The 27055-nt window shown below is 35.2% G+C and overlaps 2 pseudogenes; both read right to left on the bottom strand.

The window, feature by feature from the left end:
* On the bottom strand, nucleotides 1-27055 carry LOC105289655 (annotated as a pseudogene).
* Nucleotides 25805-25920, bottom strand: LOC111737449 (annotated as a pseudogene).

Here is a 27055-nt window from a genome sequence, read left to right as displayed (position 1 = left end):
TTACTTGGGCAGGATTTCAGATGATTCAGACACCAGCTTCCCATCACGAGTCTCATTCTTCTTCACAGACATGGTCTTGGAGGAGCTGATGCTGGTGCAGCTGAAGGAGCCAGAGCTCCCACCGGAGCTGAAGTGGGACTGGAAGCTCAGAGCATAGTTGAAGCCAGAGCTTGTGAGGCTCCCATAGGTGGGGCTCAGCCCACCTAAGTAGCTGCTGGTGGTCTTGGTATGGATACTCATGTTTTGCATCCCAGACTCCGACCGGCTTTCCTCACTCTCAATCAGTTTGCAGTAGGTGGCAATCTTCATCTATCAGGGTCAGGACCATGATGTTCATGAGCTCCTGGTATTTGCACAGCTGCCGAGCCATGTCTTGTTTGGCCTTTTCAGAACATCCTCCAGCTCAGTCACCTTGGCCTGAGCATCGTTGAGGGACAGCTCTCCACACTGCTTGGCATTAGTGATGGCGGCCTCCAGGGAAAGCCTGTGGCCTTTGAGGGCCTCAATCTCAGCCTGGAGTTGACTAATGTTCCGATTCATCTCAGAAACCTCTATCTTGGTGAGATGCAGATAATCCCCGTGCTTCCCAGTCAATGTCTGCAGCTCCTCATACTTGATCTGGTACATGGTCTCAGCTTTGGCCCAGCTTCAGCTGGCAATCTCCTAGTATTATGCCTTGACCTCAGTGATGATGCTGTCCAGGGAGTGGTGTCCACGGAAAGCGCCACAGATGTGTTGAAGATCTGGGCCTGCAGCTCATGAGTCTCTTCTTCATACAGCTGCCTATAGAAGTTGGTTTCTTTGATCAGCCCTTCCAAGCCAGACTTCAGCTCTGCCTTGTTCATGTGAGCTTCATCCACATCCTTCTTGATGAGGACAAATTCATTCTCTATCTCCATGTGCTTGTTGATCTCATCTTCATACTTATTCTTTAAGTCCTCCACCAGCTCTTGCATGTTGCCAAACTCAGCCTCTAGCCTCAGTTTCTCTTGGGCCAGCATGTCCAGCTGCTGCTGGAAGTTGTTGATATAGCTCTCAAACATGTGTCCATGTTGTTTGCGATGGTCCTCTGCTGTTGTAGGAAGTTTCACTTGGTCTCTAGAATTTTGTTCTGCTGCTCCAGGCTCCACACCTGAATGAAGGAGGTAGATTTGTTGTCAAAGGTCTTGATCTGCTCTTTCTCCTGGATGTGCACAGCTTGGATGTTGGGGTTCACCTCCAGCTTCAGGGGACTCATCAGGCTCTGGTTCTCTTGGACAGATATGATGCTCCCCATACCTCCAGTACTGCCATAACCCCCAGCTAAATTCATGTTGATGCCTAGGCCAGTCTGGTAGCTGCTGTCCACCGGGAAAAGGCTGAGGAGCTGATATGGATGCCAAGAGCACTAGGGTACGAGCTGCTGCTGGAGGCCCGGGGACCAGAGATGGACACTTTGTAGGTCTTCTGGGTCACCCTCATGGGCACAGTGGATGCTGGAGTGGAGGCAAAACTGACAGAGACTCGAGAAGGAGTTGAAAAATTGCTTCTCAAAAGTTTCTTTCTTGAAATTTGGATTTATAAAGTCTAGGGTGTGTCATGGAATCAGGGTTTTTAATAATATCTCCAGGTGATTTAAATATGGAAAATATTAAATTATCTATCTATAATTTGACAATTTAATGACAACTATACCACTTGATATTCTATAATGAATATCAACATTCGTTATTTCACGTTTGTCTTTCTAATATTTTTGGCTTTACATTTCATGAAATTACCATTGTCATCTCCATTGAATCCTTTCATTTTAGAACTGAAGCTGCCTTCTAAGCTATGAGGAGAACTTAGAACATCTTTGGTTACTCCTGATGGCCTAGAAGAGAGGAGAGGAAAACCAGAACTAAAAGGTCAATTGCTACAATATGGCTGATTTAGTGCTAAGGGTGAGGACCAACTGGAAGTAAAATACTTTGATAAATATGTAATTAAAAATTTACTTGCAGAGGAATAAAAGCTGGAAATGTCTGGGAACCAAGAACATCTGTGTTCCCAGTATTCCAAATGCATGGATGCAGCATATGTAACTGAATATACAACAGAAACCCTCACACAATTCCTAATAACATGGAGGAGAGCTCCAAATTTGTATAGAAGACTTTCTGAAACCTGGAAAGATTAAAAATACTGAAGCATTCCCAAATAACATCATCAGCTATGTTGAGGAGAGATATTATTAAAGTGACTCAAAACAGTGAAGACAGTTTATTTATGTAAGAAGAAGGGAGGTCACCCATCACACACAAGTGATAGACAACTTGGGAAATACATCGTGTATATCAATACAATTACATTTAAGCATAAACATAAGAGATAAATATGAGATTCTCTTTTTTTAAGTTTGCTTCTTATGTGCCCTGTAAAACGACAAGCTCTTTCAAGGCCAGTATATTATAATGATCTTTGTCTTATTAAGTAGTTCTTCATACTTTTTCATGGGCTCAGCCAATAGTTCTAAAAATGACTGGACAGAGGTACCTATTAAATAGAATAAAATGTAAAATGCAGACTAGAAAGAGTCAGATGATAGCAGTTGCTGTTTTTCTTATTCCATTATACCAAGAATTTTTTTTTAAAACTCTTATTAAATGAGTATCTGGGTAGGCCAAAGTAGTTGACATAATTTTAATATTGTATATATGGTTAGGATGGACATGCAATACTCTTCCTTGGCTACATTCTAGCTAGAATTGACCATGTGACATAATTCTTATTAATTAGATGTAAGTGAAATTCTGCCAGGTCAGTTTTTATTTTCTCAATAAAAACAGAGAGACTATGCTGGCATGCCCACGTCCTTCCATCTTCTTGCCTGCAATGTAGACATGATGCTGGAGATGCAATAGCCATACTATGATTACGAAGTTAAAACCATAAGCATAAAAGCAGACAGTCTAACCACTGCAGAGTGGGAGGATCTATTTATTTTCTGATGGTCATTGTGCCAACACTGGACAGTAACCTCTGAACTTCCCATTATGTGAGAAAAAAATATTATTTAAACTACACTTGGTCAAAATTTCATATATCTTGGCTATGTAGTAGTAATAAATTATTAGTAACTCCAACTCTGTATGAAATTTAAAGTAAGTTTTCAGTATTCTTGCCTTGCTTTTCTGCATAATTGCCTCAGAGTCACTATTGCCAGTGTTACCTGTTCTCAATGAAGACATCAATTATTTAGGAGTCAAGTTTCCTCATCTGCTCTATCTATGACTTTCTCTTATTGATATGTACTCCAAAAATGATGTTATCTTTCACTTAACATTAATATATGTATATATATAATACACAGGAATACATTTATATTAATTATGTATTATATGTTATATATTGTGTATTAATATTAATATATTATTATATATATTTATATTAACATTATATATAATTGCTTTAAAATATGACCTCAAAGCAAAATATCATGTCTGCATTATATTAGGCATGAAAGTTTTGTCAATAGAGAAAGCATTAATCGTGGAGTTTTAGACATAAGCTAGGAATTGGAGAACTTTGGCAGTGGGTGGACAGTCAGTAGGAAAGTCTTTAGTAAGTTATATCACATACAAATTTCTATTCTTAAGACTAGCTCTGAATAAAAAAAATCTTGCCTAGTTTAGGTGAATCAGCTATACTAAATTTTTATTTTATATGCCTCCCTTTGTCATCAATCCTAATTTTTTTCTTGCCATTTTATTGGGGCTCACAATTAAATTTGTTTAAAATACTTATTTTCCCACAATATCCTCTTCCTTCAAATGCTTAGAGAAGTCACTAATTTGCTTAGATATATAACTAGATTCAGAATATTAGTTAAACTCACATGGCTCCAAGTTTGAGTGAAGGAGAGAGGAAAGGAAGTCTGAGTAAAAATGTCCTAGACTGCCATGATGTTTAAGAAGAGTTCCACAAGGCTCTTGTTGGGGAGTCATCCAGACAAAGTTGGCTCTCAAAGTTATCTCGCAAGAATAAGACTACCTTGGTATTTCTATCACACTTACTCACAGCTTTTGAGAAGCCTATGGAAAACATTTGCTTTAGTGCAAATATAGTGATTTCAGAGCTTATTTAATTATACTTCCATAGTTGGACTTTGACAATGTACAATCTCATGGCCACCAAAGTAAGTTCAACATCTAGGAGAACCATTTAATTTTTTTTCGTCTTAGAATTTTGAAAACAACTGAGAGTATAAGGTAATTAATTGCTATAGAATTAAAGAAAAGACAATATACATAATGACAACTAATAGAGAAAAATAAGAATTTTAAGAAAGCGAAAGATCTTTTAAATTACTGCTTTCTCTACAATGTCTTTATTTCATTTTCTCCTTTTTTATTGTCATCTCTGATTTCATGCAATGCTACTTTTGAGAATATAGGAAAGAAGAATGTCTGAAGTCATGATGCTTTATTTTAAACAAAGATGTATTATTCATTCATTAAACAAATATTTATTGTACGCCTTCTATGTACCAGATTTTTCTATATGCTAATGATATAGCAGTAAACAGAAAACAGAATAATTTTACTGTGGATCTTATATTCATTAAGGTGATGAAAGAATGACTAGATATTTAATTGGTCATTTATTGGATACGCACATGAATTTCAAAACTTAATTTTCAACAGAATCACCCGGAGGGCATGTTAAAAGACCAATTACTGGGCCCTATTCTCACAGTTTCTGATTCACTGGTTTAGGATAGAGCCAACTCACGCTACAGTAGAGTCCCAGGACATGAAAATAAATAAATGAAATATTTTGTGAACGTTATTGCTTCTGCCACAGGTGTGAAGAGTAGAAAATGAAGAATAGATTTGAATAATTATTAAACTCTGTAAACCAGGGCAAAATTTTGTGGTCAAGCAATTCATTAATACCAACTAGAGTAAAGATATGGAGACATATTTTCAGACGAGATCAGGCATTCAGGGTGGTATGGGTGTACACAAGACATATTTTCAATGTTCTGAATGACATATAATTAGGGAGGCTAGTTAAAGTATTAATTGACATCTGGAATGAGAGATCAAAACCTAATGATGAAATTCACTACAAGCCATGCATCCCGGTCTTTAAAAACAGAATCATTAAATATAGGATTAAAAATTCATTCATTTATTAATTCAACAGCTATTTATTTAGTAACTACTATGTTTCCAGCATGAGCTCATGTTTAGGATAGAATCATGATTTTTCCTATAAGCTTTATTGAGTATCTTTTATTGACATACATTCATACGATATTGATTTTTTTTGTTTCTTTTTTAAAATTAAGTTTATTGGAGTAACATTGGTTAATACAATTATATAATTTTCAAGTGTACGTTATAATTTGACGTCTATATATTCTGTTGTGTGTTTACCACCCCAAATCCAGTTTCCTTCAAATATACCATATCACATATACCATATATTTGATCCCCTTTACCCACATCATCCTCCTCCTAATCCCCTATGTTTGACCTCCTTTACCCCATCTACCACCCCTCTCCTCCCTCCCTGCGTACCTTCTAGTCCATGTCCATGAGTCTCTGCTTTTTGTCTTGTTCCTTTGTTGATTTTAGGTTTATATCCCACATATAAGTGATAGCATGTGATTTTCAACTTTTTCTATCTGGTTTATTTCACTTAGCATAATTATCTCGAGTTCCATCGATGTTGCAAATGGCTGTATTTCATCTCTTCTTGTGGCTGAGTAATATGCCATTGTATATATGTACCACAGCTTCTTTAGCCAATCATCTATCATAGAACACTTCGGTTGCTTCCATGTCCTGGCCACTGTGAATAATGCTGCTGTGAACATAGGTGTGCAAATATCTTTTAGGATATGGGTTTTCAAGTCTTTGGGGTAAATACGCAGCAGTGGGATTGCTGGATCATATGCTAGATGAATTCTTAGTTTTTTGAGGAAACTCAATACTGTTTTCTATAGTGGCTGTACCAATTTACAGTCTCACCAGCAGTGTATGAGGGTTCCTTTTCCTCTGCATCCTCTCCAACATTTGTTACTACCTGTCCTGTTGAATATAGCTATTCTAACAGGTGTGAGATGGTATCTTATTGTGGTTTTGATTTCCATTTCTCTAATAGCTAGTGATGTTGAGCATCTTTTCATATAGTTGTTAGCCATTTCTATGTGCTCTAGGGAGAAGTATCTGTTCTGGTCCTCTGCCCATTTTTTGATTGGATTATTTGGTTTTCATTGTTGTTGAGTTGTATGAGTTCTTTGTATATTTTGGATATTAGATCCTTATCGGAGGCGTTGTTTGCAAATACATTTTCCCATTCAGGTGGTTTTCTCTTTACCTTGTTGATGATTTCTTTTGCTGAGCAGAAGCTTTTTAGTTTGATGTAGTCCCATTCATTTATTTTTGCTTTTACTTCCCTTGCTTTTGAGGTCAAATTCATAAAATCCTCTTTAAGTCCAAGTTCCTTGAGTTTAGTTCCTATGTTTTCTTCTATGTGTTTTATTGTTTCAGATCTTATATTTAGGTCCTTAATTCATTTTGAGTTAATTTTGATGTGTGGTGATAGACAACAGTCTTGTTTCATTCTTTTACAGGTGGCTTTCCAGTTTTCCCAGCACCATTTATTGAAGAGACTTTCCTTTCTCCACTGTACGTTTTTGGCTTTTTGGTCAAAAATTACTTGCCCATAGAAATATGGGTTTACTTCTGGACTCTTGATTCTGTTTCACTGGTCTGTGGGTCTGTTTTCCTGCCAATACCATGTCGTTTTTGTTACTGTCACTTTGTAGTATAATTTGAAGTTGGTAGAGTGATGCCTCCAGCCTCATTCTTTTTTCTCAGGATGGGTTTGACAATTCGAGGTCTTTTGTGCTTCCATACGAATCTGATGATTTTTTGCTCTATTTCTTTAAAAACTACCAATGGTATTTTGATGGGGATTGCATTAAATTTGTGTAATGCTTTAGGTAAAGAGGTCATTTTAACTATGTTTATTCTTCCAATCCAAGGACATGAAATCTCTTTCCATTTCTTTATATCTTCTTTGATTTCTTTTAATAGCATCTTATAGTTTTCATTATGTAGATCCTTCACATGTTTCGTTAAATTTATTCCTAGGTATTTGATTCTTTTTGTTGCTATTGCAAAAGAAATTTTTTTTCTACTTCTTTTTCTGACACCTTATTATTAGAATATGGGAACGCTATAAATTTTTGAACATTGATTTCGTATCCAGAAACTTTACTGTATTTGCTTATTGTTTGTAATAGTGTTCTTGTGGAGTCTTGAGGGTTTGCTATATAGAGAATCATGTCATCCGCAAATAGTGACAGTTTGACTTCTTCATTTCCTATTTGGATGCCTTTTATATCTTTCTCTTGCCTGATTGCACTCTCTAGGACCTCCAAAGTTATATTGAATAACAGTGGCGATAGTGGACAGCCTTGCTTTGTTCCTGATCTCAGAGGTAAGGTTTTTAGTTTTTTGACATTAAGTATAATGTTGGCTGAGGGTTTGTCATAGATGGCCTTTATTATGTTAAGGTACTTTTCTTCCATACCGATTTTGTTAAGTGTTTTGATCATAAATGGATGCTATATCTTGTCAAAGGCTTTTTCTGGATCTATTGATATGATCATATAATTCTTATTTTTTAATTTGTTTGTGTGTCATATCACATATAGTTTGTTATAAGTATTGCTACCTCAGCCCTTTGTTGTTATTGTTTCTATTTTCACAAAATATTTTTTTTCCATACACTTACTTTTAGTCTCTGTGTGTCTTTCAATCTAAAGTGAGTCTCTTGTCAGCAGCATATGTAAGGTTCTTTTTTTCTTATTCATTCAGCCATTCTGTCTTTTGATTGGAGCATTTAATCCATTTACATTTAAATTAATTATTGATAGATATGTAGTTATTGCCATTTTATTATTCATATTATTTCTTTCTCCTCCTCCTCCTCTTTCCTTCTTTTCATTGCTTTGGTGTTGATGAACTCCTTCAGATTTCTTGTCTGGGAAATTCTTTATCTGTCCTTTGATTCTAAATGATAGCTTTCTGGGTGCAGTAATCTTGGTTGTAGGTCTTGGCTTTTCATCACTTTGGATATTTCATGCCAATCCCTTCTGGCCTGCAAAATTTCTGTTGAGAAATCAGCTGACAGTCTTATGGGCACTCCCATGTAGGTAACGAACTGCTTTTATTTTGCTGCTTTTAAGATTCTCTCTTTGTCTTTAAACTTTGACATTTTAATTATGATGTGTCTTGGTGTGGCCCTCTTCGAGTTCATCTTGTTCGGGACTCTCTGTACTTCCTGGGCTTATATGTTAGTTTTGTTTGCCAGGTTAGGGAAGTTTTGTTATTATTGTCAAATAGATTTCCAATTTTTTTGCTCTTTCTTCTCTTTTTGGTTACCCCTATGATGTGAATGTTGGTATGCTTAATGTTGTTCCAGAGGCCTCTTAAACTGTGCTCATTTTTTTTTTTTTCGATTCTTCTTTCTTGTTGCTGTTTTGATTGGGTGTTATCTGACACTTTATCTTCTATATCACTGATTTGATCCTCTGCTTCATTTAATCTATTGTTGATTCCCTGTAATGTATTCTTTATTTTAGTTATTGTATCCTTCATTGCTGACAGTTTTTATTTTTTTTATGTTTTCCATCTCCATTTTTATGTTTTCTGTTTATTTGTTGAAGTTCTAACTGAGATCATTTAGTATCCTTAAAATGAGTTTTGAACTCTGCTTCTTGTCGATTGCTTATCTTCATTTTGTTTAGTTTTTTTTCTGGAGCTTTGTTCCAAAAAGACATGTTTCTTTTCTTTCCATTTCGGCTGCCTCCCTATGTTTGTTTCTATTCTTAAGTAGAGCTGCTAGGTCTCTTGGTCTTAGTAGAGTCACCTTATATAGTAGGCGTTCTGTGAGGCCCAGTAGCATAATCTCCCTGATCACCTAAGCCAGGTTCTCCAGTTATGTCCCTTGTGTGAGTGATGTGAGCCCTCCTGTTGTGGTTCAGCCTTGATTGCTGTTTGCATGTCAGTGGGAGAGATTGACCCTTGGGTTGATTGGTTGTGAGGACAGACCAATGACTATATTGGAGGAGCTGTTGTGCAAGGGTTGACCCTACCGAGAAGGATTCACTCTGTCAGGGCACTGGTGCCTGTCCAGCCCACCCTTTGTGTGTGTCATCCTCAGATGTAGCCCTGGGTGGTTCTCTGGCTGGGTCCAAAGTCAGCTACCATCCATGCCAGTTCTGGGACCTCCAGGGAAGGGCCTTGCCACAGGCCAAGATTAGCCTAAGCCTGTCCCCTGCCTGGGGCCACATGGTAAGATTCATCAAGCAAGCTGTAAATGGCCGCCACCTGCGCTGGGCTTGGTGGTACCTCAAGAGGCCAAGCTGGGAACTGATGCTGGCTGCCACCAGTGTCAGGCTTGGGGCTGCTCAGCAAGAGTTATGGGGCATGCTGAGTCCATATGATGCTTGTTTGGGTTCTATAAAACTTTGAGAGATTTTAATAAAGTACTGAGCATGAGCCAAGACAGGTCATTCGTATGGAAAAGCCACTGGAAGCAGCTTGGGTGGGCCCACACGTTGTGAAGGGCAGGGTCTCAGGGAATCACCAGGGTGGGGTGATCAGTGTTAGCCAGGTTGATGGAGTCTTAGTCATAGCAGCTGCCTATTAGGTGGAAGTGGTCTCATCAAAGGATCAATGAATTATGCCTGTACTTCTATCTTGGAGCAAGCTGCCCCTCCAGGCCTTGCCCTGAAGCCAGACAATTATGATTTTCTCCATATGTTCCTGGTGACTTTCAAGCCGCTGCCCCAGTGCTGGAGTTCACAGTAAGTGAATTCATCAGCAAGTAAGTCTGTGGCATTCCTTAAGAGAAATGTCTGTGACTTCAGCCACCTTCTGTCACATTCAGCCACAATCTCTGTTGGTTTTTACAGTCAGAAGTTGTGGGGACTTCTTTTCTGGCACTGGAACCCTGGGCTGGGGATCTTGGTGAGACTTTGCTCCTCCGGAGGTCCTCCACAGCTGAGATATATCTCCAGATTCTCAACCATCACACGCAGGTATGGAATCAGCCTGTTTCACATCTCTGACTCTCCTATCAGTCTTGAGGTGGCCTTTTGTGTATGCCACCAGTTGTAGGACTTCTGTTCAGCTAGACTTCAGGTGACTCTCAATGATGGCTGTTCTGTAGTTTAGTTGTAATTTTGATGTGGTTGTGAGAGGAGACACAGAGAACATTTTACCTACTCTGCCATCTTGACTGCTAAAACCTAAAGTCTTAATTTTGTTTTTTCTTAGACTTGTTAAAAGTTTGTCAATTTTGTTAACCCCCCCTCCCCCAAAAAGTATCTCTTAATTTCATTGATCTTGTCTATTGATTTTCTGGTCTCTGTTTCATTTATTTCTACTCTGATCTTTGTTATTTCCCTTCTCTGCTACCTATTGGCTTGGTTTGTACTTTTATTTTTCTAGTCGTTTGGCTGTAAAGTTAGGTTGTTTATTTGAGATCTTTCTTTTTTCTTAATGTAGGTATCATCAGTACGTATATTTCTCTTAGAACTGCTTTTGTCGCCTCCCATAAGTTTTGGTATGCTGTATTTCCATTTTTATTTGTTTCAAGATATTTTAAATTTACATTTTGATATTTTCCTTTGACACATTGGTTGTTTAGTAATGTGTTGTTTGATTTCCACACATTTGTGAATTTTTGTTTCCTCCTATTATTAGTTTATAGTTTCATACTATTATATTCAGAAAAGATGCTCAGTATGATTTAAATCTTATTGCATTTTCTAAGGCTGATTTTGTAAATTTAACATTAAAATGTTCTGTGTGTGCTTCAGACGTATATATTTTCTTCTGCTTTTTCATAGACTGTTCTGTATATATCTTTTAGGTTCACATGATCTAAGGTAGAGTTGATGTCCAATGTTTTCTTGGTTGGCTTTCTTTCCATTGTTGAAAGTAGGGTATTGATATCCCTTACTCTTATTGTATTTTTGTCTACTTGTCCTTTCATATATGTTAGTATTTGCTTAATAAATTTAGGTTCTTCAATATTGAGTGTATATATGTATTTACAATTGTTATATCCTCTTGTTTGACCCCTTTGTCATTATATAATGACCTTCGTCTCTTGTTACCATTTTGACTTAAAGTCTATTTTGTCTAATATAAGTATAGCTACCTCTGCTCTCTTACACTTGTTATTTGAATGAGATATCTTTTTCTATCTCTTTAGTTTGAGCCTATGTGTGTCCTTAAAACTGAAGTTAACCTCTTCTAGGCAATTGACTGTTGGATTTTGTTTAATCTATTCAGTCATTCTGTATGTTTTGATTGAAGAGTTTAACTCTTTTATGTTTAAAATAATTATTGATAGGTAAGGACATACTAATGCCATTTTACTATTTGATTTATGGTTATTTTGTTGTTTCTTTGTTTCTTTCTTTCTCTTTTTGCTGTTTTCCTTTGTAAATTATTCTCCATAGTGGTATACTTTGATTCCCTTTTTCTTATCTTCTGCTGTAGGTTTTCGCTTTGTGGTTATCCGGAAGCTTACATAAAACATCTTATAGATATAACAGTTTATTTTAAGCTAATAACAAGTTAGTTTCAATCTCATACAAAACTCTACCCTTCATTTCCTCTCTTATTTTTTTTGTTTTGAATGCCACAATTTACCTCTTTTTATACTATGTATTATTTTGGCCACAGTATTTTTAATAATTTTATCCTTTAAACCTGTAACCTAGAATTAAGTGATTAATATACAACCATATTGCATATTAGAGTGTTCTGAATTAGGTTATATGCTAATTCAGTATGTACTATATTTTATTAGTATGTTCTATATTTCATAAAGTTTTATGTTACTAAATAGTGTCCTTTGATTTCAGCTTGAAGAACTTACAATATTTCTTGTAAGGCAGGTCTAGTGGTGTTTAACATTCATCAGCTTTTGTTTGTTTGGAAAAGTCTTTATCTCTCATTTCTGAAAGATAACTTTGTTGGGTATAGAATTCTTGGCTGGTAGCCCCCCCCCCCCAATACTTTGAATATATTGTCCTACTCTATCCTGGTCTGCCAGATTTCATCTAAGAAATATGCTGTTAGTCATATAGGGGTTCTTTTTTAAATGTCCTCCCACCGCCCCTTGCCGCTTTCAAAATTCTTTCTTTACATTTGATTTCAAAGTGTTTTATTATAATGTGTCTTGTAGAAGATTGATTTTGGTTGAAAGTTGGAGTGATCTCTTAGCTTAATGATTTGGGGAGTTCTCAGGCATCATTTCTTTAAATAATCTTTCTGACCCTTCCTTTTTCTATTCTTCTTTGAGACTCCAATAATGCATAGGTTTTTTTTATTTATTTATTTTTCTTTTTATAGTATCACGTAATTCAAATAGACTTTCTTCACACTTTCTTCTTCTTCTTTTTCTCTTTTCTTTTCTTTTCCCCAGGATGTATGATTTCAAATTAACTGTTATCATTCACTAATTCTAACTCCTGCTTGGTCGAGTCTGCTGTTAAAGCTCTCTATTGAATTCTTTGATTTTTATATTCTTCAACTCTAGAATTGTTTGCTTTTTTTAGTGGTTTATAATTTTTTTTATTGAACTTCTCATTTTGTTCATGCATCGTTTTTCTAATTTTTAATCATCTGTCTGATTTCTTGTATTTCACTGAATTTCTTTAAGAAAATTATTCTGAGTTATTTGTCAGAGAGTTTCATAATCTCCATTTCTATAAGGTCAATCATTGGAGCTTTAATACTTTCCTTTAATGTTGTCATGTTTCCTTGATTATTCGTTATTCTCATGGCCTTTTGTTGGTGTCTGCACATTTGAGGAAGTAGGCATCTCTTACAGTCTTTACAAACTGGCTTCAGCAGGCAAAGCCCTTCACCAGGCAGCCCACCCAGGGATTCTGAGTGAGATGTCCTGTGGTGTCTACCAGTGGGCATGTAGCTAGAATTCTTGAGTGAGCAGGTCTGGTGCCTGAATCAACAGGTGGGCAGATCGGCTGCTTGGGTACATGAGACCAGCCTGGTGCCTGAGTCTTCAGAGTTGGCCTGGAGCCTATGTTCACTGGGGTGAGCCTGGTGATTCAGTATGTGGTGATGGGCCTAGGACCCGAATCTATGTGTATGGACCTGAATCTTGTGTCTACAGGGACTAAACAGATGCTGAAGACTTTTTAAATGACATTTTGTTCTGCATGAGCTGGAGCAGACCTGGGACAGATTGGGAGCCCAGTTTCTTGGTAACTGGCCTAGAGGCGATGGCCAGGTGATTCAGCCTGGCACTTAGGCAAACCTGAAACCAGAGACAGCGAGTCAACATATAACACAGGGTCTTCAGGGCCATCCTGGAGATTAGGTCTTTGGGGACTATTCTAATGCTGGGGTGTGCCGAGATCCTGGGTCCATTGGAACCAGTCTTAAGTCTGGGACCATAGGAGATGGCGTGGTACTGGGGTGAGCTAGAACCTGGGTCTGTGGGTTTGGAGTCCAGTTTTCTGTGGTTGGCTTGGCACTGAGGTGAGATATGGTCCTGGGCTGTAGGATCCCATCTGGTGCTGGGGTGTATCAAAAGTCTAGGTCTGCAGTATTCAACCTGACACTAGACCTGGCTGACAGCCTAGGTTTGTGGGTCTTTCCTGGATCCTTGGATTGTTGGAGTCTTCTGAGAGCCTGAGACTATGGAGTCACCTCAGGTCATGGGAACCACAGCCAGTGCTGGAATGAGAAGGCTTCCTGGGTTGACAGAAATCTCTTAAGAGCCTGATGCCATGAAAGTCATCTGGGGCTGGTGGAGCCAGCAGACATTGGAGTGAGGGGATATGGGTTTCTGGAAGCCCACGAAGAGCCACCTAGGTCCACAGGAATTGGCCTGGTGCTGGGTAGGCCAGCTCCAAGACACTCACTTTACACCTCTTCTCCCATAGTGAGTGTGTCTCTCTCCACATTGGGCTTTCTGAGCATGGGGGAGGAGTGATGGGGATAATATGATTCTATCTTTCTTATCCTCCTCAATGCATCTTTTTTTTTTTTTTTTTTCCCCCCCTGGGCCTCATTTCAGGTGCTGTAATCCTTCACCTGGAGTCCTTAGCTCTTATGAAGGTATTTTTATATACAGATAGTTGTTTAAATTGATGTTTTTGTGGTGAGACAAGCACTAGAAATGCCTTTGCTATCAGTTTGCTGATGTCATCAAAAAGAGATTTAGTCATATTCCTGTTTGCAAGAATTTGCATTAGTCATAGGCACAGTGTGAGTTCAAATATCACAAAACCATTTAAAAGCTAATGTTCTATTAGGTCACCTTAAAAGAAATATAATTGTAGAAACCAAGTTCACGATGCTATTGGACTGGAACACAGCTGAAAGACTGCTTTTATTTTGAATAATCCTGCGAAAGGACACTGATCAAAAGAATCTAGAGGTACAATCAGGATGGTGAGGAGTCTGAGAAACATTTCAAAACTGAAATGATTACTGCAAATTGGGGAGATTTAGAATTAAAAAAAAAAAAAACAAAAAACAAAAAAAAAAACAAAAACAGAACCAAAATTTTAAAATGTATAGTCATGACCTGATAACAATTTTCAAATTCTTGAAAGGGTTTCAAGTAGAAGAAATAAATTTTTTATTGTTTCCTCCAAAGGCTAATATTAGGACAGATAAAAATAATGGAGAGGAAGATTACTGCAAATTGTGAAGATTGCTGCAAATTACTGCTGGATGATAAAGATATGTTTTCTAAGCATTAAACCACCTAACAAGGAATGTGCTGAGCCATCTTTAAAGATAAGATTCTCTTTAGAAAAAGAAAGTGAGTCTCATTTACTTTTGAAGACCCAGGACCCAGGATATATTTTCTCCTTATTAATATCTATGTAATGAATGAATTAATACTATGATATTCAAATAATCTATGAATTTAAATTTCTGTACAGTTAGAATATATGCACACACTTATGAGATCCCTCTGCCATTCTCTAGTTGCATTGCTTTACAAAGGTATTTAAGACAAAGCATCCAGCCATGCTAGGAAATAAATACATACTGACTTCTCAGGAAAGAGCATTGCTGATATCCCTTTCTTGGTAAAGCAAACTGGGCTAAAGACAGCACAAGCTCAGAATGCTTAAAGCAAGACTGGAAGACATTTTATCTCTTAGAGTCCAGTACTCATATATATCTATTATGGAGATTATGGCTCATGAAAGTGTATAAAAATGATTATCTTTTCCTCTGGTCTTTTGGATGTGAAGCACAAGCTTAGAAGTTGCTGCATCTAGGCTCAGAAATTGATTCAAAGAGTTGCTTATGCTTTCAGGACATAATCCTCTGAAACAGTTCTAGCATCAGTTTTTGCTATTGTGAGCTGTCTATTATTTGGTTTTCTGTCAACCAGACAAGATGTCAATTCATGTTTCCTTGCTTTGAATTGCTGCATATTATCTATCCCCTGGTGAACTTCTTTTCCACATGTTCATATTTAAGTAGAAATAGAGATGGATACATAAAGTTGAATGCCTGAATTGTTTTTAAAAGGCCAATTCAGAATATTTTAAAAAGTATTTTAGTGTGTCAAATGTGAACTGACACACAGTATTTTGCTCAGAGCAAGATGAAAAATCTTCAGAATATGAACTTTTTATATGACTTGTAACTAACAATTCAAAAAGGTAAACCTGACTGTTTTGTAATGAATGTTTTTGGAAACATATTTGAAATCTATTCTTTATTCAACAAGCTTGGTTATGCATATCCTGGGCATTATCTTTTCTTCACTTGGCAAGCAGAGCTGCAGACAATGTTTTTTCATTTGTCTAGAGTTTCTTTGGTAAAACTTATCTCACTTCATAGTGAGACAGTAGTGTTTTTGAGAAGTAACCCTAAAAGGATTTTAAGCTCCTGTGTTATAATGCCAGAGTTTATCATTAGGGTTTTTTATCTGCATATTTGACAAGGATGTTTTTATGTTTAGAATAAATAATTTTATTTTATTCAAATATAGTTTTGATATTTATTTAAGAATAGTCAATTCTCAATTTCTCAGAGTGATGTAGAAAAGCTCAGTTATGAATTAACCAAGCGATGTTTGAAATATGTAGATTAGGTATATACAGTAATTAACATGCATTTTTCAAAGTAGAAACTAATGTTCTGCAGTTTTGTTCAGCTATAACTGAAAAGTGCTGAAACTTCAAGCATAGTTATAACCTTCAGTGTTATATATACAGCAAAATGTATTCATATTCAAAAGAATACAAAAACAATGATGAATATAACAGAAAAAAAACAGCTCTAAAAAGAAAACATTGTTATCTATCTATTCTTTTTTTGTTTGCTTGTCTTGCACAAAGCTCCTAGTAGGGTTTGGTGGGTGAAAAAGTAGGAATGACGAGTGGCATTATTATTGCCTGAGACACTGAGGTGATTGTACAGATCTTGTGATGACGGAGTAGGAAACCAGGAAATAAGATAGCTTCAAATGGTAGGAACAAGGTAAATAGAATGGTCTAAGAATGAGTGGAAACCATGAGAGAAAGAATAAAGAGAAAAAAAATGTTACTCAATATCTATTATGTCTCAATTCCTATTCAGTACTAGATATTTTATAATTATGAACTCATTTAATATCAAAATCAACCTTTTAATATAGATAGCATCCTCCCCAATTTGTAATAAAAACAAATAATCAAACAAACAAGTCTCAGAGAGATTAGGTAACTCATCAGAATTATACAGCTAAGTGGAAAATTTGGATTAGTTTTGATGCCTATGAGATACTTAAAAACAGAAATGGTAAAAAGACAACTGAGTATATAGTTAAAAATTAGAGGGAGAGGTAAGGGTTGGTAGAAATTTGGGATGTAAAAGATCATAATTATGTTCCATGTGTCAATAAAATCACTTAAAACAAGAGTAGAGTCGGAGAGGAAACCACAAATTGGAGTTTCTTAGTTCTAATGCTGATTAAAGAATTCTATATAGGAGTAGTCTTGACTGCATGAATATTTTTGTTATAAATATGTGGAAAATTTCATTTAAATTTCATTCTATATAGGAGTAGGCTTGACTGCATGAATATTTTTGTTATAAATATGTGGAAAATTTCATTTAAAAAATACATCTACCTTTTCCCCTACTCCCTTTTCTTATTATTTGTTATAGAAAGAAGTGTGAAGAAGGTGAATACCATTTCAGCCCAATTTGCAGTTGGGAGATGTGAGAGTTAGTGTTAGGCAGAGGACTTCAGTGTGAGTTTTGGTGTCAAATTGTTTGCACTGTGACATGCATAGGAATTAATTATAAATGTAAAATTAAGGAATAAGGTAAAAGAAGTGGAAAAATAAAAGTGACACATAATAGGGTATTATTATCAAGGCATAAAAGTGGTCCTCCCCAAAAGACTTATTGGACAAAAGATTTTGGCACATAAATAATGTACTTAGTAAGAAAAATTTTCTAGTATGTTGTAGGACTTTTGGTATGACAAAGAGAAATCAAGAATAAAATGGCTCTTTTTAGTGTATATGAGATCCTGTTATAGCTATATCTCTCAGGCTGGTCTCTCCACTTGGACAAACAAGCTCAAAAAGAAGGGAGAAAACAAAGACAAAACTCCATGTCTTGTAAGACAAGGTAAACTAACTATAGGGCTATCATCTCAAATAAGAAGGTGTTTAATATTGTATTTGAAGAGTTAAATTAAGAAAGGTATAAAATAATTATTGTCTATCTATATTGCTAGATAAATAGACTTACATTTCCTGAAGTGAGAATTTTTAAATTCTCAGTTTAAAAAAAAAAAAGAATTTTTAAATTCTCAGTTTAAAAAAAAAAAAAAAACCTTCTTGGAGACATTAGGCAAAGTTACAGCAGACATTTTTTGATAGACTGGTCTTGGAATGCCTTAATGTGACACATTTAATATAATTATATTTATCTGTCTAATTTCCCTCACCTTCTTTATCTTTAAATATCTGCATTCTTAAGTGTTTCTGTTTTTTCCCAGGTCTTTTATTCTGTGGCTAGTTTTTGCTGATATTAGCAGTCAACTAATTTTTTTAAAAAAGTTGACTCAAGCTATTAAAAAGAGGGACAATGAATGAAAAGAATACTGGAGAATCATGGAATTTTAGTATCTCTTCAGAGGGGCATTCAAAACTCATCTCTACTCTAAATATGCATGCTTGAGTCAAAGAACTAAAGACCTTGAAGAAAAAGGAAGGAAGCAACATACAAATATATGATGTTGGCTTATATCAAGAAGTAGAATTTGGGGGTATGACCTATATCGACAATTGGTTTCAATGCAATTTAATTTTATTTAACACCATACCCATCCTTGAATAATGATATGACTGCTTTACAAAAGAATCCAATATAAGAATATGTAAAATTTGGCAAGCTTGCTGAAGATACGATGAATTGAGTCAGGTAGATCTTGGTATGAATCTCATTTACACTTTTGCAGGGTGACCTTAGGAAACAGAAAATTTGTCTCAGAGTTCCACATTTATACAATGAGAATGATACACACACACACACACACACACACACATTCACACACATATATATGTATATATTAGGACTGTTATGAAGATGTAATAATACTAGATTTGTAAAGGACTTGGTATATAATCTGATCTCTACAAGTAGTCAATAAATACAATTACTAGTTAACTATCTATACATCTATGATCCAAATGCATTAATTGCATAAAATAAAACATATCAGCTATTAACTATTAAAAAAAAAAAAAGTACTGGAGAAGAAGATTGCAGTTGTGTATGTCCAATACTGGTTCATGTTAAATTTCTGTGCCTGGTTTTTATTAAATACAAAATAAAATATAGATGTATTAGACTCTTTAAGGTTAAACTAGATCTCTAGGGTCATTTCAGCTTTAAGATAATTTGACCACCTTCTTTTCATTGGGAACTTTCTATGGTTATTTGCCTTTAGTAGTAGAAGTGTTATGACTTCTGGTGGCAAGGCCTATTAATAGTAAGTTTTCCTGGAAAAATACCATGGAAAATATTGTTGAAACTGTCAGAGGAATTCTGTAAGTATTATATTGTGCAGACTAACCATAATGTAGCGTCACCTTGTACTTTTTTACTTTCTTAATTTTTTTTGACTTGTCCATTCTACTTCCAAATCCCATTCATTCTTTCTTTCCTACTACTACTGCCCTTTTAAGGTCCTCTCTAACTTAAACTACTCCAGTATAATTTGTTTTAGAATTCTGGTGTCCATTTTAAGCCTTCTCCAATGTCTGATGAAAATATTGAGTGGTTTTCCTAAGCAAAGACTTAGTCATTGCTCAAAAATGTTGATGCCCCCTCAATTGTCTACAAAGTCTAAACTTCTCACTAAGACAATTAAGGCCCCAAATTTTTCAAACTGACCCATGATTCTGGTTTTAATGTTATCTTTATCAGCCAACTAGTCTTTGAATGTATCAAAGACTCAATAACCACTTTGCCTTTGCTAGTGATGTTCCCTCTATCCAGATTATTCTCTCTCTCCTCATTTCTTTGTCAAAATCCTACTTATCTTTTATACCTCAACTCAGTCACCTCCTCAGTGAAGTTATTTTATGGCTAAATTTTATTTTTCTGTGTATCATAGAATAAGACGCCTTCTTTTATTATTATTTATGGTTGAGTCTCCCAAAAGACTGTTTAAGTTCCCTGAGGTGGAGCCTAAGAATATTATTCATTTATGACCAGCTTCTATGGTTTGGCATCACACAAAAATCTGGAATTAGTAGCACTAAAATAGTGAAACTTGATGCATTAATTATATTCTAGTTATCTCGTCATATAACAAAAGCAAGAGAATGATATTCTTGGTTTTCTACTCTCATTCTCTCATTCATCCCTTCACCTACCTATATATCAAACATTTCTTGAGAAAATAAAGCTAGATGCAAGGGGAATGAAATGATAAATTAGCATCAATTTTTGATTTGTTTCCTAGTGTAGTAGGGCTGACATGCAAGTATATAAACAGTTACAATACAGTCAGAGAAGTTACATAATTGAGAACTGTACCGAGTACATCTGAGGCACAATGGACCACTTTCATTCAAGTTGGGAAGATGAGAGAAGGCAAATGACAGGCAGAGAAGAAGCCCTCTTGTCCTTTTCCTTTTCTTACACATGTAGGCTATAAGAAACAAACCTCATTATCATTCTCATCCACAGAATATACACTAGAGAGAGCTATAAAGATTTCTTATGGCATTCTATTAATAATAGTACAGTTTTATTCAAGAAATAAACATAACAATGATCATACTTTCAATCTTTGACTGTAACAATCACATATAGTGATTCTTGCAAGTTTACATTATAATATTTATTCAGTTTATCAGCATGCCTATTTCTGGTCTTATATTAAAAACAAACAAAAAACCTAATGGTCTCTCATGTCCTTGCTTTGTAATTTTACACATTATTTTCCTTAAACCACCCTCTTGCTCCTTATTTTATTTTTATTATTATTTTTTTCCTTATTTTATTTTTATTTTTCCTTCGTACACTTTGTTGTAGTTTTATTTCTAATCCTCTTATTCTTCTGTCATTTACCAACAAAGAGTAGAAGAGTGTCCATCTAAAAACCACTCTAGAATTACAGATCATAGAATTCAGAAAAAAATAGCAAGAAGTAGCATGCTATAATGAGGGATGCTGGTGACAATTTTTAATCTACATTATAGTGGGAAAGAGGAAGAAAAGATTTAAACGGAGAAGCTTTTGAGAGAAAAGCAAGAATAATTTAAAAATTTCTGATGCATATTTTTATTTACATCCATTTTCTAAAATTTCTTACTGTAGAAAGTAAATTGACAGTAGAAAGCTAATATCTGTCAATTGATAAAGAACCAGGTTCAGCGATGTAGATTTATTTCAAAGGAAAATATTTTTATATTTAAATGTTAGGTGAGCAGAGTAATATGATGAGTAGGTTTAAAAGTTTCATTACCTGGTGGGAAACAATAGAAATAATTATTCAAAAAATAGAGAAGGGCAAGTTAATTAGATTGTAGCATGGAAAAAAAGGCATAGTCCCTGAGAAAAATGTAAAGTTATAAGCAACAACTTATAAACAGTAGTCTGTGGTTTCTTAAACTTGATGTAAATAAGATGATTATACTAATATCTTCTATTTCAAGAGGCAGAATGAAATGAAAAGTAAGCAAAACAGTGATGACATGTGCCTTGCTCTGACATAAGAAGCTACTAGTTCAAGTTATATAAATGTCTATGGCAGTAGCAAAGTTCCTTTCCAGAAAAAGTTCATGGAAGAAGAGGAATAGCAATGTCTATTTACTGAGAAAGTCATGGAAAAAGACTTTTGAATGAAATGGCAGTGCTAAGGGAAAAACATATAAGTCATCTATAATTACAAAACTAATCAAAACAAAAGGAAGAGAATGGAGATAAATGGAAAGGAAAGAGAAGAACAGAAATGTGCCTGGGGAAGCAAAAAAACTTTAGGGTTTAAGTGAGTAAATGGCAGGAGGCTAAAAGAGTATAAAACAAAAAGGAAGTAGCAAAATGAAAAATTGTGAAAAAAAATGTGTATCATAATTTTCCTGATTTGCAGCCGAGCTCATAGCTATTTCTTCCTGAGACACCAGTCATGCACCATGAGAAGCTGGCTCAGAGTCAACAATGAATAAAGGTCTACTGAATGAGTCTTGATGTACAATTCAATTAGCATTTGGTAAAAATCTAAATATGGAAAGTGTAGGAAGACCTTATAAAATGAAATATCCATGAAAATTCCTTGGGAATGAATATAAAAAGGTCTCTGAAAGGATAAACCACTGAAGGACTAATTGTTGTAACTACTAGGGAATGAAAATGGGGGACTTGGACAAAGGAAGATATCTAATGATTATTATCATCAGTTTTGCTTGGATTTTATAGGAATAGGTCATAATGTTAAAATTCTATGATTAGTAAATATTTTTTGAAGCTAAAAATAGACTAAACTTTGTTACCTACCTTTTAGTTAAGAACTTTCTTAAAGCTACAGGACCAATTAATTGGTAATTACTGAATGTATCTCCTACCCTTTCCTTCATAAAAGGCAGAAGACATTTGAGTATGAGACTAAATCAGATGGGCTATGAATTTTCTCCATTATTTTTTTAAGATGGTGGGTAGAAAATTTGAAAATTTTAAGTTTTCCACCTTTCCTAATTGTATCTCCTTCTCAGTTATAACTGTATGTTCTCTGTTAAAAATCCTATGCAGTACTTGTTGAACTGCAGATTACCAAGTTCTATCTATTAATAGATATTCTGATTCTATAGCATGAGGTTGGGCCTGAATATCCACATTTTAAATAAGCATCTTCTAGGACAGGGTTTGGCAAACTTTTTCATTAAAAGACCAGATAGTACATATTTTAGGCTTTGTGTGTTAGAAGGTCTCTATTGTAATTTTTCAAATCAGTGGCTGTGGTGCAAAAACAGCTTTAGGCAACATGTAAAATGGATGTATCTGTGTTCCAGTAAAATTTTGTAACTAAAATAAGTGACTGAGTGGATTTGGCCCATAAGCAGTAGTTTTTCACTCTCATAATAGAAATTTCTCTTCATATGGCCTCAGATGATGTTGTGAGGATGTATGTGTTTATATGCGATATTTTAGTTAAGTGCAACTCTCACAAGTGTTTTAAGAGTTCCACAGCAGGGAGAGGTAAGAAGTGTTTTCTCTCCTTTCACAGGGATAGTTTTAAATCAGGAACTGGAAAACTTAATTATGTGTGTAAAAATGTAATTAAGGGGTTTAGTATCCTGACAGCACTAAGCTATTACCACTGTAGAATGCTTTTTTGATGAAATGTCAATGGTAGAATACCTCATGATAAAATGCCTCCAACAACATTGATGATAAAATGTCATTGATAAGGTGCTGTATGAGAAATGTTCCCACAATAAAATGTTGCATAACAAGATGTCCTTACAATGAAATGGTCAACAAAATGTCACCACGACAAATAAATACTCATACACACACATACACATGCACATTAAGAAATAACATGGAAACTTGGCTATCCGATTAATTTCAGTCTAATTTATATTGATAGGAAGCCACTTTTAAAATCAGAGACTGCTAGCACATTTAAATGCCTCTTAAAAAAATTTCTTCCTGGGGCACTGCAGGTGGCCCCTTTCATCTCTGTGATTCACACTCTACAGAGTGTTACTGAGCAGGTGATCCTGGCATATCTGAGTCAAGAGAGCTAGTTCAATCACCTGCTTTGCGTTCCCTGCCTCTCCCACCTCCTTCTCAGTTGGAACAGTAAGTTCTCCATGCAAGCTTCTACAAATGATGACAAAGAGAGTGCTCAGGAAAAGCAACTGAGCTTTAATGCAAGTAAAATTGTTCAAAATGTAAAACACATTTGAAAATCTAAATGTGTGCCCCCAAAATCACTTCAATAGAACCTTTAATGATCTTCCAAACCAGCCTTTTCTTTTTCAGTCAGTAGGAAGATTGTTTCAAATCTGTCTGTGCCTGAAGCACTTTTGATTGTGACAGTCTTCTCATTCATGGGCTAAACATGGTGTCCCACTGGAAGTGCTATCCAGGTTCACAGCAATACAGTATGATATGAAAGTATAAACAGAAGTTAGAACTGCATTTCTCCTCTGAGATAACAAGTAAAAATAAAAGGGAAATGAAAATAAGACTTGCTTCATGTCAGATGCCTGGTTTGTGGAAATGAAACTTACCAGGTCAATATGGAGCCTGTTAATTGACTTCTATTGACAGTATCTTGATCCTTGCTCCTGGCCAGTTAACATTTTTCAGAAGAATTAAAGCAGAGATATTAACAGCAAGCTGAACTTCTGCTTTTTGTGGGTTGGTTAATCACACATGATTAAATAATAAATTGTTTTATAACATGGCTTAGATTTTTTTTCTCTTTCAATTTGGTCCCTGACCAAAAATAAGGGCTGTCAAACCTAATCTTTGGGCTTCCCAACATATATATCAAGATTTAAGATTCTTGTAATCTTTTTCTCATAGTAATGAGCTGACTGGATAAAATAACACTGGTTTTCTATATAGCTAGATATACTCCACCCTCATTATAGAACTATTTTCAAAAGCCAAGGATATTGAAAGTTATAACAGTAATGTCAGCCCTCATGATTAAATCATGAGGCACATGAGTTTTTCGTTTAAATTTGATGTTCTCATGATCTCAATATTTTTCATGCAAATCTTGTTATTTCTGCATCCTTTCACACTCCAGCTTAAATTGCTTGTCAATCGCCGTGCTTTTCTTGAGTGCAGCACTTCTGAGCTTCTCCAATACGATTTTATACATCTATTTATATCTAGTTCTTTAGTATATTTTCCCCTAAAGAAGACATTGGTACAGCATTTGGAATCAAATTTAATGAAGTCTTTTGAATTGGGAGCAGTGAGTTTGGAGGCCAAAAGATGAGGCAAGAGGGTTGATTTGGCCGGGAGATAGAAATGAGGAGGAACTATATATAGGTTAAGAGAGAAAGAAGCCCTTTTATATTTTAACATTTTTTAACGTTATAACTAGGGTGCTTTTACTAGGATTGATTAGAGCGTGGGCAAAGCCACAGCCTAGCAAAGAAAAACACCATAAATAGATCATTATAAATTTAGGTAACAAAAAAGGACATTTGAGAACATCCTTCACAAAATAACCCTTAAAATCTCAAATATTTCAAGGAATCCCAATTTTTCAGAACCTATAAGCCCTCAATTTTAAGTTTTTTTAGCCAAACATATTCTCATTTTTTTTAGCAAATACTATTTCTGATTTCCATGATATTTCCTAGCACCATCAGCTTTGACCTTAGAATTCAAAGAGGAAAGGACCAGAGACAAATTCAAATCAGTGCTCCTTCTATTTCTGAATTTTACTAGGCTTGCACTATAGATAGCTACAATTGCACTGGCAAGTTTTAGTCCCCTGTCATCACTCTCCCAACCAGTCCTCCATGATGTTTTCTCATACAGGGGAACATATTGCCATGTAACTTGTAAAAATCAGCTATTGTGCTTGCACAGGGCTGGAATGTCCTTGTATAACAAGACACATAACAATATGTGCTCATGTAGGTGAGGACATTTCTAATTGATTATACATTTATTTGCCACACCACTTTTCCCCTTAAAATATTGTCTAAGAAAAAAAGTGAATAATCTCATACTATTTCAGAGATTCTTGATGTTTGTTAATAAACACACTGCAAAGCTTTATTTTTCAAATGTGTTCTCAAATGTGTGACCTACTTATTGCTTTTTTTCCATGTATTTTTATATTCCAGAGGATCCTCTAGTGACAGAACATTTTCAATCATTACTTCTCTTTGGTAGAATCAATTACCTCCTGATAGATTCCCTTTCCAAGTCTAAAATTGCATTTAAAAACTCATCTCTTTTCTGAATTCTAATTGATTGTACTTTAAACTCTAGATTCTTTTAGTGAATATTTGATTATAAATTTTTCTGTGATTTAAAGGGCTTGCTAACATATTTATGGGCTGAGTGTAAAATTAGCATATAATACGTAATTCGAGGGGAAACTTACATTGGTTAAACAAAGATTTTAGTAATTCTCAAAGGAAAGCTCCACAACAATTCTAACAAAGTAAAAATTGAGAAGTAATGATATATTTTAAACATATTTTTGCCTACATGATTTTTCTTTTCTTTTCTTTTTTATTCATTATTATTTATGCCTATAGCACCTGGTCTTCCCAGGTGGTCTCCCATTCAAGTACTAACCAGGCCCAACCCTGATTAGCTTCTGAGATCAGACACGGGGCTTGTTCAGGGTGGTATGACTGTAGACTACCCTATGTGATTTCTTTAAAACCACAGTTGAGTACATCAAAAATAGAATTGCCTGTAGTTATCTCTCTCTTACACACAGAATCACATATAGTGGCTCATTTACCTTCCTTGTGTTCATAGCAGCCCATCAGCTTTTCAATGGTCATTGTTTAGCAAACTTATTAATTTGCTATAGAACCAAAAGGTGAGAAAGTAAGTAAAACATATCTCTAAATTATGTAAATATGTGCAAATATTGCATTGAGTATTATCATGTACAAAGCACTTTATTTATATTATGGGATTTATTTTTTACAATAACCCTATGAGGCAGGACATTTTGGTCCTGTTTTTCAAATGATAAATATATAGGAATGAGCTAAAATTACCTGTTTGAATTTATATAATTAATTACTAGCAGAGTTGGGATTTGAACCTAGATATAGCTCACTCTAAAGCCATATGTAGTCTTTCTAATATGGCAACCTATCTCTCAAAGTAGATAGTTAAAAATTTTTGTTTATAACACATACAATTTTATCTATAGAAAATTTTGGGTCTTCAGTTAGAGCTGCTTCTTTTATACAAAAACAAATTTTATTGCTTGTTTAACTGATTTTCTTTTTTTTTTCTTCAGTCCCTAATATGAGATACTAAATAGAAAATGAAGAGGGAAGACAATGGTAAATACAGATCTGGCAATCTCTCTTACCTTAAAATCACATGTAAGATACACAGTGACATGTAATGAAAATAATGCAAATTTTTCCTCTACTCTATCATCCTGGAGGATTTAGCACTATTCCAACAATGGCAAAATCCAACCGCAGAAGCCAAACATTAGAAACTTTAATCCCAGCACCTTCTAATCTTAGGTGAGTGTAAAACTAATCTTTTAAAACTAATCTCACAGAATTTCAGTTCTTAGTCTTGTTTTATTTGGCTAACTAGTGTCTTTAAAAATCAGAATTTGAATGCTTTTACTTTTTCAAATGTTTGTTTTAATCATAGGCCTTTTCACACACCGCTATCTTACCACAAACCTACTTGAATCACTTATATCAACTTCTTCACTCAGGAAGATATTCGAGTTTCACTCTTATCCTATCCATGTAATGATAGACTTCTTCTTCTTCTTCTTCTTTTTCACCCAT

Source organism: Pteropus vampyrus, unplaced genomic scaffold (assembly GCF_000151845.1).
Source record: "Pteropus vampyrus isolate Shadow unplaced genomic scaffold, Pvam_2.0 Scaffold26, whole genome shotgun sequence".
NCBI classification, from domain to species: Eukaryota; Metazoa; Chordata; class Mammalia; order Chiroptera; family Pteropodidae; genus Pteropus; species Pteropus vampyrus.
This window is presented reverse-complemented; position numbering and strand designations above follow the sequence as displayed.